This window comes from Macrobrachium nipponense, chromosome 36 (genome assembly GCF_015104395.2).
Source record: "Macrobrachium nipponense isolate FS-2020 chromosome 36, ASM1510439v2, whole genome shotgun sequence".
Taxonomy (NCBI): domain Eukaryota; kingdom Metazoa; phylum Arthropoda; class Malacostraca; order Decapoda; family Palaemonidae; genus Macrobrachium; species Macrobrachium nipponense.
Genome location: NC_087220.1, coordinates 43,480,278 through 43,490,277, shown reverse-complemented (window position 1 = coordinate 43,490,277; position 10,000 = coordinate 43,480,278). Strand labels below are relative to the sequence as shown.

General features: G+C 39.2%; 1 protein-coding gene across 11 annotated transcripts in view; it reads left to right on the top strand.

Moving 5' to 3' along the window:
* LOC135203583 (blood vessel epicardial substance-like) overlaps positions 1-10,000 on the top strand; it is a 262,933-nt gene that overhangs the window by 36,842 nt on the left and 216,091 nt on the right. For 3 of the 11 annotated variants that reach the window (XR_010311961.1, XM_064233348.1, XM_064233350.1), the window contains exon 1: positions 3,012-3,872. The exons of 1 other annotated variant lie outside the window; for it this stretch is intronic. The gene's annotated coding sequence lies outside the window, so the exon portion shown is untranslated. Of the gene's footprint in view, positions 1-3,008; positions 3,873-10,000 lie in introns of those variants that run through there. 7 more of the 11 variants (XR_010311965.1, XM_064233349.1, XR_010311966.1 and 4 more) reach the window with 5 other exon arrangements.

Below are 10,000 nucleotides of genomic sequence, written 5' to 3'. Positions count from 1 at the left end.
TTTGCGTTCAATAACAGATATGAATGGATAAATCTCTCTCTCTCTCTCTCTCTCTCTCTCTCTCTCTCTCTCTCTCTCTCTCTCTCTCTCTCACCGTCTTGGGTATTTGATCAAATAGGTTATGTGGTGTAAGGAAAAATATACTTTTCAAAGGTTGGTGGACAACGAATATCAGGTGAGACATAAGGCCTAAGGGAAGATATACGAGCTATCCCAGTGTCAAGGTACTATGAAGAAAATCAGTTATATAATCGTTAATCATAAAGGAACTCCGTAGAAATAATAAGATTTTATCATGAGGAAAAAGCAAGTTAGTTCTAGAAAGGGTACTGAACTGGAGCGTGACAGTAAGGGAAAGTATAAAGCGGAAGGAAAAGTAAGTGAAAGTATTGATGAATGCCAGGGAAGTAAGTGAAAGGGAGAATGTTAAGAGAGTATAAGACGTTAAAAGGGACAGTATAAGGCATAGATAAGGCAGGATAAACGAATTTCATGGAAATTATCTGAATTAAGTCATGAAAAAGTACAACACTTTAAAAGTAAGGAAGAGTCTTGGGTGAAAGGGAAAAGTATAAGACTTAATAACGTAAGGGAAAGCGTCAGGTGATACCAAAAGAAAGTATGAGACGAAAATAAGGAAAAAGTACAAAGTGAAATCAAGGGCATATATAAGTTTAGATAGTGGGGGGAAGTATAAGGGAAAATCAGAAGAAAGTGCGAGGGAGAGGTAAGAAAAATGATGCTCTAAATGTAGGAAAGTATAATGGTGCAGCAAGGGAATAGCTTGGTGAAAGTAAGAGAAAGTTTGACGTGAAAGTAAGGTATGAGTGAGGAAGACTAATGACCTGGGAACAGTAGACATTAGAGTGAAATTTTAACCTGGATACAAGAATAATTAAAAGCAAGCACAAGTGGGTTGAGAATGCAAGGCCTTGCAATACGTAAATAAATATCTGAGAGAGAGAGAGAGAGAGAGAGAGAGAGGTGGTTTCTAATGAAATGAAAGAGAACGAGATTTAGCAACCCACCCCGACTTTCCAAGTCTCTCTCTCTCTCTCTCTCTCTCTCTCTCTCTCTCTCTCTCTCTCTCTCTCTCCAGGTGACTTAGAAGACACCAGGAAAGAGGCGATGAGTCATTCGTGAGACAATGGAATATGCAGATCTGAGAGAGAGAGAGAGAGTTTCTTTAAAAAATTCTAAATTTCCGAGATACATATGAGAGAAAAAGTGTCGGATCGTCAGATGAGAATGATACAAAAGAGTGAGAGACTCCTCCAAAATTCGATTTACATATTTCCCATTGGCGCTTGTCCCTAACTAAATTCTCTCTCTCTCTCTCTCTCTCTCTCTCTTGTGATGCATGTGAGGGGAAATCAGGTGAGAGAAAAGGGTTGGGTCAGGTAAGGAGGGGAAGAAGAAAGACAAAAAAAGGGGATCCCTACAGGCTGCGTCACCCCGACGCAGTAAACCTCTGCGACAGGTCTGCATCAGCGAGAGAAAGAGAAAGAGAGAGATTGCAAATGATGCCTCGAGATGCTCATCTCCTCGTTCAAGAGAGAGAGAGAGAGAGGCCCCAGTCAGAGAGACAGGAGAGAGAAACGATACGAAGCATTAACCGAGAAGGGGGAAAAAAAAGAGAGGGCAGAATGGCGCACGCGCCTTACCACGAGCACCTCTCCCTCTACCTCTTTCCCCCATCCCCTCTCCCTCTTTCTCCCTTCCCCTCTCTCTCTTTCTCTCTTTCCCCTCCCCTCCCTCACCCCTGGAAAAGGTTCTGGAAGGTAGGTGGTCAAAGCATGCTGCCTGGACATGACAGCCTATCTCCCTCTCTTACCCCGGCCCCCTCCTTCTCTCTCCCTCTCTCTCTCTCTCTCACCCGGCGGAGGAAACACGCGGTTTGCCTGTGGTAGTGAGGGAGGAGGAGGTTCATGAAGCCTTCACTTTCCTCCTCCCCATCCTTTCACTCTCAAGTTTCCCCTCTTCCATTACCCTGTTCCCCTCTACCATGGTTCCCCCCTCTCGCACTTCTTTCCGAAGTATATAATCCAAATGTGCCATCTTTTTTTTTCCGGGAAACTGATTTTTTCTGGGATTATCTCACTCGGAGGTAAATTGATTTTTTCATCTCTTCCTTATCTTAGCGACCACCATGCACCCACAGACGACGTGGAGATAACGCAGAGACTTCTGTGGAAACAGACAGAAATCCACAGACGCTCGGAAACATTTAGCAAGTGGTGGCCAGGCTCTCAGAAACAGACGAGAATAAATAAGAATAAAAAAGAGGAAAACATGCCGTAAACGTGGAAATAATTCAGGGAACAAAACACAAGTTTCGGGAAATAGCTGTCGAACGCACAGACACACTGACAGGTTGCGAGAACCCAGGGACGCCTTTCCCCCTTCGCCCCCCTCCCCCGAACCCTTCTGCCTCTCCTGCTGTGCCGACATTCCCCGAGCGTGCTCTGCCCTTACCATATTGATCACTCCCAGCTTCGTATACGAGGTTTCTGGACTCTGCAGATGATTGCCGTGGTTACAGCCGATCTAAAGAGATCCATTTTTTTATTTCCTCTTGATTTCCCTCCGTCGAGATCAGCCCTCTTTTATTTCTTGCCTTGAATAAATTTGAATCCCAGACACGTAATCAGTGCCATTTTGCGCCACTGAAATTCACTTTCAGCGACTTCATATCCACGTCGAGAGATCGAGGAGAGCTTCGCTGAAGTTCATTTTTATTTTTTTTGCAAAAAATTATGAAAGCAGGTAACCGGGTCCAGTATTTTATGACTGATGCTTTTGAGGGAAGGCACTGCATGTCGGTCACGTTGTGTGTGTGTGTCAGCCTGGTGTAACATCTTTCTTGTCATGCAGGCAAAATGGTTATCGTTATTATTTCACTTTTTTTGAGTGTGTGCAGGTGAGAGGGGAGGAGCCCTTGCTGTAGGAGTAGGAGATCGTTTGGCTGGGTTGGGGTAACGGGAGGGGGAGGGAGGAGGTCATGCGCCGTACGACAGTTTGGACGGAGTTCGGCGGCAGCAAGAGAACCTAGAAACTGCTATCAAGCCCCAGTCCACCGCGCCCTCAGTCAGACTATTTTTGACGGCCGTGTCGCGTTGTCAATCTCGGAAAAAGATCCACCATAACTTCCCTTCGACCCCAGCGGATTTTAGGCCTATTTGCAAGCTTCGTTTCGCATCAGTCTAGTCGCCGGTATCCTCTCGCGCTTTCCAAGCCTTCAAGTACAAGATCCCACAGGGTGAGACAACAGCCAGACGGCGGTTTTAGTCGTATATGCCAACGACGACCTTGCTTTGTCGTTGGTGGGTTACGACCTGGCTTATTTTTTTGCGACCATCGTAGCGATGAGCAGTTCGTCACCAAAGGGTCGTCATGTGTGAGCTTGACTGACCTGTTGCTATTAGTGTGGGTGTTACTTTAAGGAAAGACATTTTTTTTATGTAGCACGCCTGGGTACGGCGGCGTACTGACAGGAAGGGTACGGCTCCCTTAATACAAGGTGCATCATGCGGCGTGCGTTCCTATGTACAGTTAGGCACGGCCTGTCATTTACTTTATCTTATGATTTAAATTGATCACACCGTGAGATCCGCTAAACTAATTTCTTCAGGGGAAACGCTTCCCTTGGGCCTTTTTACGTGAAATGTTCGAAAACAACAAAAAAGAGTCTTTGTCCATGTTGCCTTAAAGATGGATGTGCTTGCAGCTGGTGGATGTTGTGCAACAGAAACGCATAAGATGGAAGGGTCGTTGAATAGTGTAGTTTAGCAGTAAAATTATCCTGAAAGAACGCTGAAGAATCCTCCGCTAATATGAAGACACTGAGGCCAAACAGAGTGCACAAGCCTAGGGTGAGTTATACGTTGATTAGTCTTAGGTTATTATTTCCCTATCTTTATTATTTCCTACTTAGGACATTTTCTTTTCAACCTTGAGCAATGTTAATGCATAAAATGTATGTGTATTGAATAAGATCCGTCTTTAGTCATGTAGCCTGTATTGTTTATCATAGTATTCGTACTGCTGTGTCAGCTCCTTGTAATTTCCCATAGGCCTAGTTGCAATATTGTTGCTGTCATGACGGAAAGCTATACGTAGTCTACCTTTGGTTAATTGCTCTGCTGTACTTAAAAGTACGGTACATTTCTGTAGATCTCAATAACACTTATAGTAATAATGGTAAATAACATTGAATATTGTTTTAACCACAGTAAATTCTTCATAGCTATACTGTAATGTAGGCAGAAGACGCTATAGGCCTAATAGCTTTCTGTTCAATCCATGTGGCATTCTAGTGTAGCACTGTTTTGTTTTTATGTTTTGTCTAAATTGATCGTTTATGATCGTTGCTAGAAGCTGCGTCTATTTGATTTTATTTGAATTATACGAATTACTTTTTTATGTCTTATGTGAAATGAGCTGTATAGAGAACGCTAGTATACTCTCTCTCCTGAGTGAGGAATGCATTCATGAGGAATAATATATATATATATATATATATATATATTATATATATAATATACATACACACACACTTTTATGAAGTTCAACGCTTATGACTAACTCTAATCTCTCTCTCTCTCTCTCTCTCTCTCCTCTCTCTCTCTCTCTCTCTCTCTCTCTCTCTCCCATAAATAAATAAAAAAGGGTATTTCCAGGTATCTTGCTTCGATACTTATACCTATAACATTTCTATATATATATATATAATATATATATATATATATATATATATATATATATTTGATATCTATACATAATTTGTGTATCAAAGAAAAAAGAGGGAATACTACTCATATATATATTATCTATATTATATAATATATATATATATATATATATATATACCACACACACACACCATATATTGTAAATGAATGAATGAAATGTACCTAGTTGTACGCACAACTCGTTCGTGCAAGTGCGAGCTCACTTTAGTTCATTTGTTCATGTTTGCTGTCGAGTAAGTTTTATATCTACTGCATCTGGCAGTAAATTGGGAGAAGCCTTATCAAACCATAACAAAGGATTCTCCATCTACAGGGTTCTATGGAGCTCTTGATTGGTGAGCATTTATAGCATGCTTCGGCTGTGGATGTTATTTTGTTTGTTTGCTGTTGAAGTAGTCATTTGGTTTAATTTTTATTTTGTGTATTTGTTGGTTTTATTTAGTTTATTTTTAAGGGTTTTAAACGGATTTAATGACATTTTTTTTCGTTAGAAATTTTTTCATTCAAATTTTGTATGGTACTCGCTTGTACGTTTATGTATGTATCTAGAGTATGTACGGGGATTTATAGTGTATGTATATACCGGTAATATACATATGTATATATCTGTGTAATGGTATTTATATTGTATTTAACCGGATACCTATAGGTATATATACTATATATATATATATATATATATATATATATATATATATATATATATATATATATATGTGTATATGTAGCTCTCTCTCTCTCTCTCTCTCTCTTTTTTCTCTCTACACACACACATATATAGTATAGTATATATATATATATATATATATATATATATATATATATATATATATATATATATAATATATATATATCAGTTTGGGAGTACAATATGGTAATATAAGTACTTTGTCCCTGTATTTTATTTTCATGCCGAAAAGCCGTGAACTGAACAACTTGCCATTTATGCGTTTGCTTATTTACGAATTTGCTGAATAATTCATTGCGTATGAGCGTAAACAGTAGAATCTAATCCCCGACGGAAGTGGAATTCACGGCTGACAATTCCAAAGGGAAGATTTATGGGAACCCGGAAAAACGGAAATCATCATTCACTGCCATGAGGAGTAATTCAGACCTCGTTGTGGGGCTGTTATTGTTCCGAAATAGTTGGATAGTTGCGTAACGGGGAGATGGATCTTTGTGGGAAGCCTCGTACAAATTTATTGATATTGGGCGGTGTACAGTATTTTGTCTTTTCTCTCTCGGCCGTTTTCCGTGTACCGCGGCTGCGCACAGTCTAGGGCAGTGGTTCTCACCCATAGTTAGACCATGCGCCCTTTCACCATATGTCAGACTGTCATCCTCGCAACCCTCCCTTCCAAAATTGTGTCTCAAAAGGTGTATTTCCAAATAATATGCAACAATATACTAACACAAACACACTAACACACAAGCTAGCGGAGAGAAAGCCCAGCAGCGTGACCTCTCAGTGGTGCGGACTGATGCACGCGCATTTTGTGTGGTTCTAGAGCCAGCTTGAGCCTGCCAATTTGTCGTTACAATCCCTTCCTCCCCGAAACTCCGAAATTTCTCCCTAGGGGAAAATTTTCTCCTTATTGAGAACCACTGGTCTAGGGTTTGAGTTTCTGAGCATGAAGGTACACCCAGCACACTTCATTTGGTAATGTATTTGTAGAATCTTTGACTCATTTTTTGCTTTATTTTCATGTGCTACCCATGCATATATTAATGGTTTGTGACATTCTTTAGATTTTTATCTACTCTTCTTGGTTTATTATGGATTCTCTATTTTCAAGGAACATTCAAAGAGGTTTTGGAAAACAGTAGAAAACAACAGCTTCCTGATGTTTGTGAAAGGAAACACTTGATGAAACATTTCATTAACTTGGGATTTGGATTGATTCCAGCAGGTGACATAACTTAGCAGAGGATCTATTCAAATCAGGCCATCCATAATCATTAAAACTCTATTTTCCATAAATACTTTACATAAAACTTACATTTGTTCTATGTGAGACCTCACCTGTCTGATATAAAGAGACTAAAAAGTTCTGGAGCTTTCATTTTAACCGAAGAAGCGCCAATTTAACTTTTCACAGGCTCACCAAAACATCCTTTGAACTTTTACTTTTATTTTGATTTTCCATAAATACCTAAACACGGCATCCGAGGTGTCCTAATTGTCGTAAGGTTGTTTTAGCTCAGTGATATTGCTGTCGACATTGCATTGTAGTCTTAAGTTCAGGTCCTACACAGCGTTTTGATATTTTCACTGGCATATGACCACGCTGTTCCTGTAAGCAAGCGGTGGGGGGTTTGGGGGAGGGCATGGCTCTAGCTTCTGAATCGTCAGTGGCCAATGCCTTGGTTACATGGGCCACACGTGGGTGCATGGAGAAGAGTTCTGGCCTCTTATCATACATTTGTTATATGTTTGGTGTATAGATGCTTTGTGCATCAATGCAATAACTTGCCCGCCTGTAGTGCAAGTTGGTGACCTTACTTGATTTAGGATACCCAAAATGTTTTAGGTTATTTTGGCCACGAAGCATCACCTAATGTAGTATGGTGCGTTCAGAATGTCGTAGAAATGCTATTTTTCACATATGACATAAAATCCTCCTGCTATTTCAGCCAAAAGGTCCAGCCTATTCTAGTCTAATTTAACTAAGGGCTTCCACATACCTAAGACTTGGAATTTCCCTTAATGACCCAACGTAACATTTAAAAAAAAAAAAAAAAACAATTCTTTGTATCATTCATCCAGGTGCTGACCAGGTCTTAAGTTGTTGCTTAATTTTGTTTTGTCAAGCAATTAATCTGATGGAGATGGTCTTTTATCTTTGCGTGAGTTTCTGCATGTTTTTACCTGACTACCTGCGTGCGTTCTGACGTTAGATTATTGTTTCTTTATGGAGAAACCTGTTAATTTGGGCATATTTCAAGTTACTATTTATTTATTCTATTTCATTTTCTTCTTGGCTCAATCCTTAGTTAGGGTTGCTGTTTTTAGTGAGCCTCCTTCATTTTTTTTTTTTGAACGGCTCCATTTCATTATTTTGGCAGACATTTTATGGAGGAATGCTCTTCCTGACTCCAACCCACTCAGGTTATCGGGGCTTCGGACCGGCACTGAGGTGGGATGGCTCCCTCCACCCACCTTACCCCAACCCACCCCCCTTCTTACGTGGCAGTTTAATTTGGCATTTAATGATTTTTATATAGTCTGTTATTATTTCATTTATTTATACATTCGTTTATTGATAGGTTAATTTTTGTATACGTATTTAGCATCAGAAAATCATCCGTTTTGTTCTGCTTACGTATCACCTTTCCTTTGTAGCGCTGACTCAGCTTATTATCTCTCTTGTCGTTTTTCCCTTCCCGGTTTTATGTGTGAAAATATCCTTTGTTGACATAAATGACAATGTATTTTTTCAACATCCTTCAATATTTGAGTTGGGAAATTTGTCACTGAAAGACTTCAATCAGAACAGCATCGTCACATTTCAGGGAAACCGTCAGTCAGGTCTTGGGGAGAATTTCTCGACAGATTGCGAGTAGGTCCTGCGAGTTGGGAGGAAATCTTGGCAGATCACGAGTAGATTTTTCGAACTACGAGGAAATCTCGACAGATCGCAAGTAAGTTTTTCGAAATATGAGGAAATCTTGATAGATAGCGAGTAGATACTACGAGTTATGGGGAAATCCTGGCAGATCACGAGTAGATTTTTCGAACTACGAGGAAATGTTGACAGTTTGCAAGATAAGTTTTTCGAAATATGTTAAGACATCTTAACATATTGCGAGTAGATGCTACGAGTTATGAGGAAATCTTGCCAGATCGAGAGCAGATTTTTCGAACTATCAGAAACCTTGCTATATCGTAAGTAAATTTTACGGACTACGAGAGAATTTTGTCAGATCGCTACTAGATTTGTCAAAATACGAGGATATCATGTCAGATCGCAATTAACTTTTTTAAACTACGAGAAAATCTTGTCAGATCTTGAGTAGATCCTGTGGGCTACGAGAAAATCTTGGCAGATCGTGATTTGCGTGTATATTTTTCGAACTGCCTGGAAATCTAGATAGATCGCGAGTAGATCCTGCGAATTATGAGGAAATCTTCTTGGCGGCTCGAGAACAGATTTTTCGAACTGCGAGGAAAATCTCAGATCGTAAGTAAATTTTTCGAACTCTACGAGAAAGTCTTGTCAGATTGCAAGTAGATTTTTCAAACTACGAGAAAGTCTTGTCAGATTGCAAGTAGATTTTTCAAACTACGAGAAAGTCTTGTCAGATTGCAAGTAGATTTTTCAAACTACGAGAAAATCTTGCCAGATGCAAATAGGATTTTTCAAACTACGAGAAAATCTTGTCATTGCAAGTAAATTTTTCAAACTACGAGAAAATCTAGTTCAGATTGTCAGAAAATGCAAATAGATTTTTCAAAATACGAGAAAATCTTGTCAGATTGCAAGTAAAGTTTTCAAACTACGAGGAAATCTTGTCAGATTGCAAGTAAAGTTTTCAAAATACGAGAAAATCTTGTCAGATTGCAAGTAAAGTTTTCAAACTACGAGAAAATCTTGTCAGATTGGAAGTGAATTTTTCAAACTACGAGAAAATCTTGTCAGATTGGTAGTGAATTTTTCAAACTACGAGAAAATCTGTCAGATTGGAAGTGAATTTTCAAACTACGAGAAAATCTTGTCAGTTTGAAAGTGAATTTTTCAAACTACGAGAAAATCTTGTCAGATTGGAAGTGAATTTTTCAAACTACGAGAAAATCTTGTCAGATTGGAAGTGAATTTTTCAAACTACGAGAAAATCTTGTCAGTTTGAAAGTGAATTTTTCAAACTACGAGAAAATCTTGTCAGATTGGAAGTGAATTTTTCAAACTACGAGAAAATCTTGTCAGATTGGAAGTAAATTTTTCAAACCACGAGAAAATCTTGTCAGTTTGAAAGTGAATTTTTCAAACTATGAGAAAATCTTGTCAGATTGCAAGTAAATTTTTCAAACTACGAGAAAATCTTGTCAGATTGCAAGTAAATTTTTCAAACTACGAGAAAATCTTGTCAGATTGCAAGTAAATTTTTCAAACTACGAGAAAATCTTGTCAGTTTGAAAGTGAATTTTTCAAACTACGAGGAAATCTTGTCAGATTGCGAGTAGATTTTTCGAACTATGAGGAAATCTCCATAGACCGTGAATAGATTTTTCGACTGCGAGATCTTGC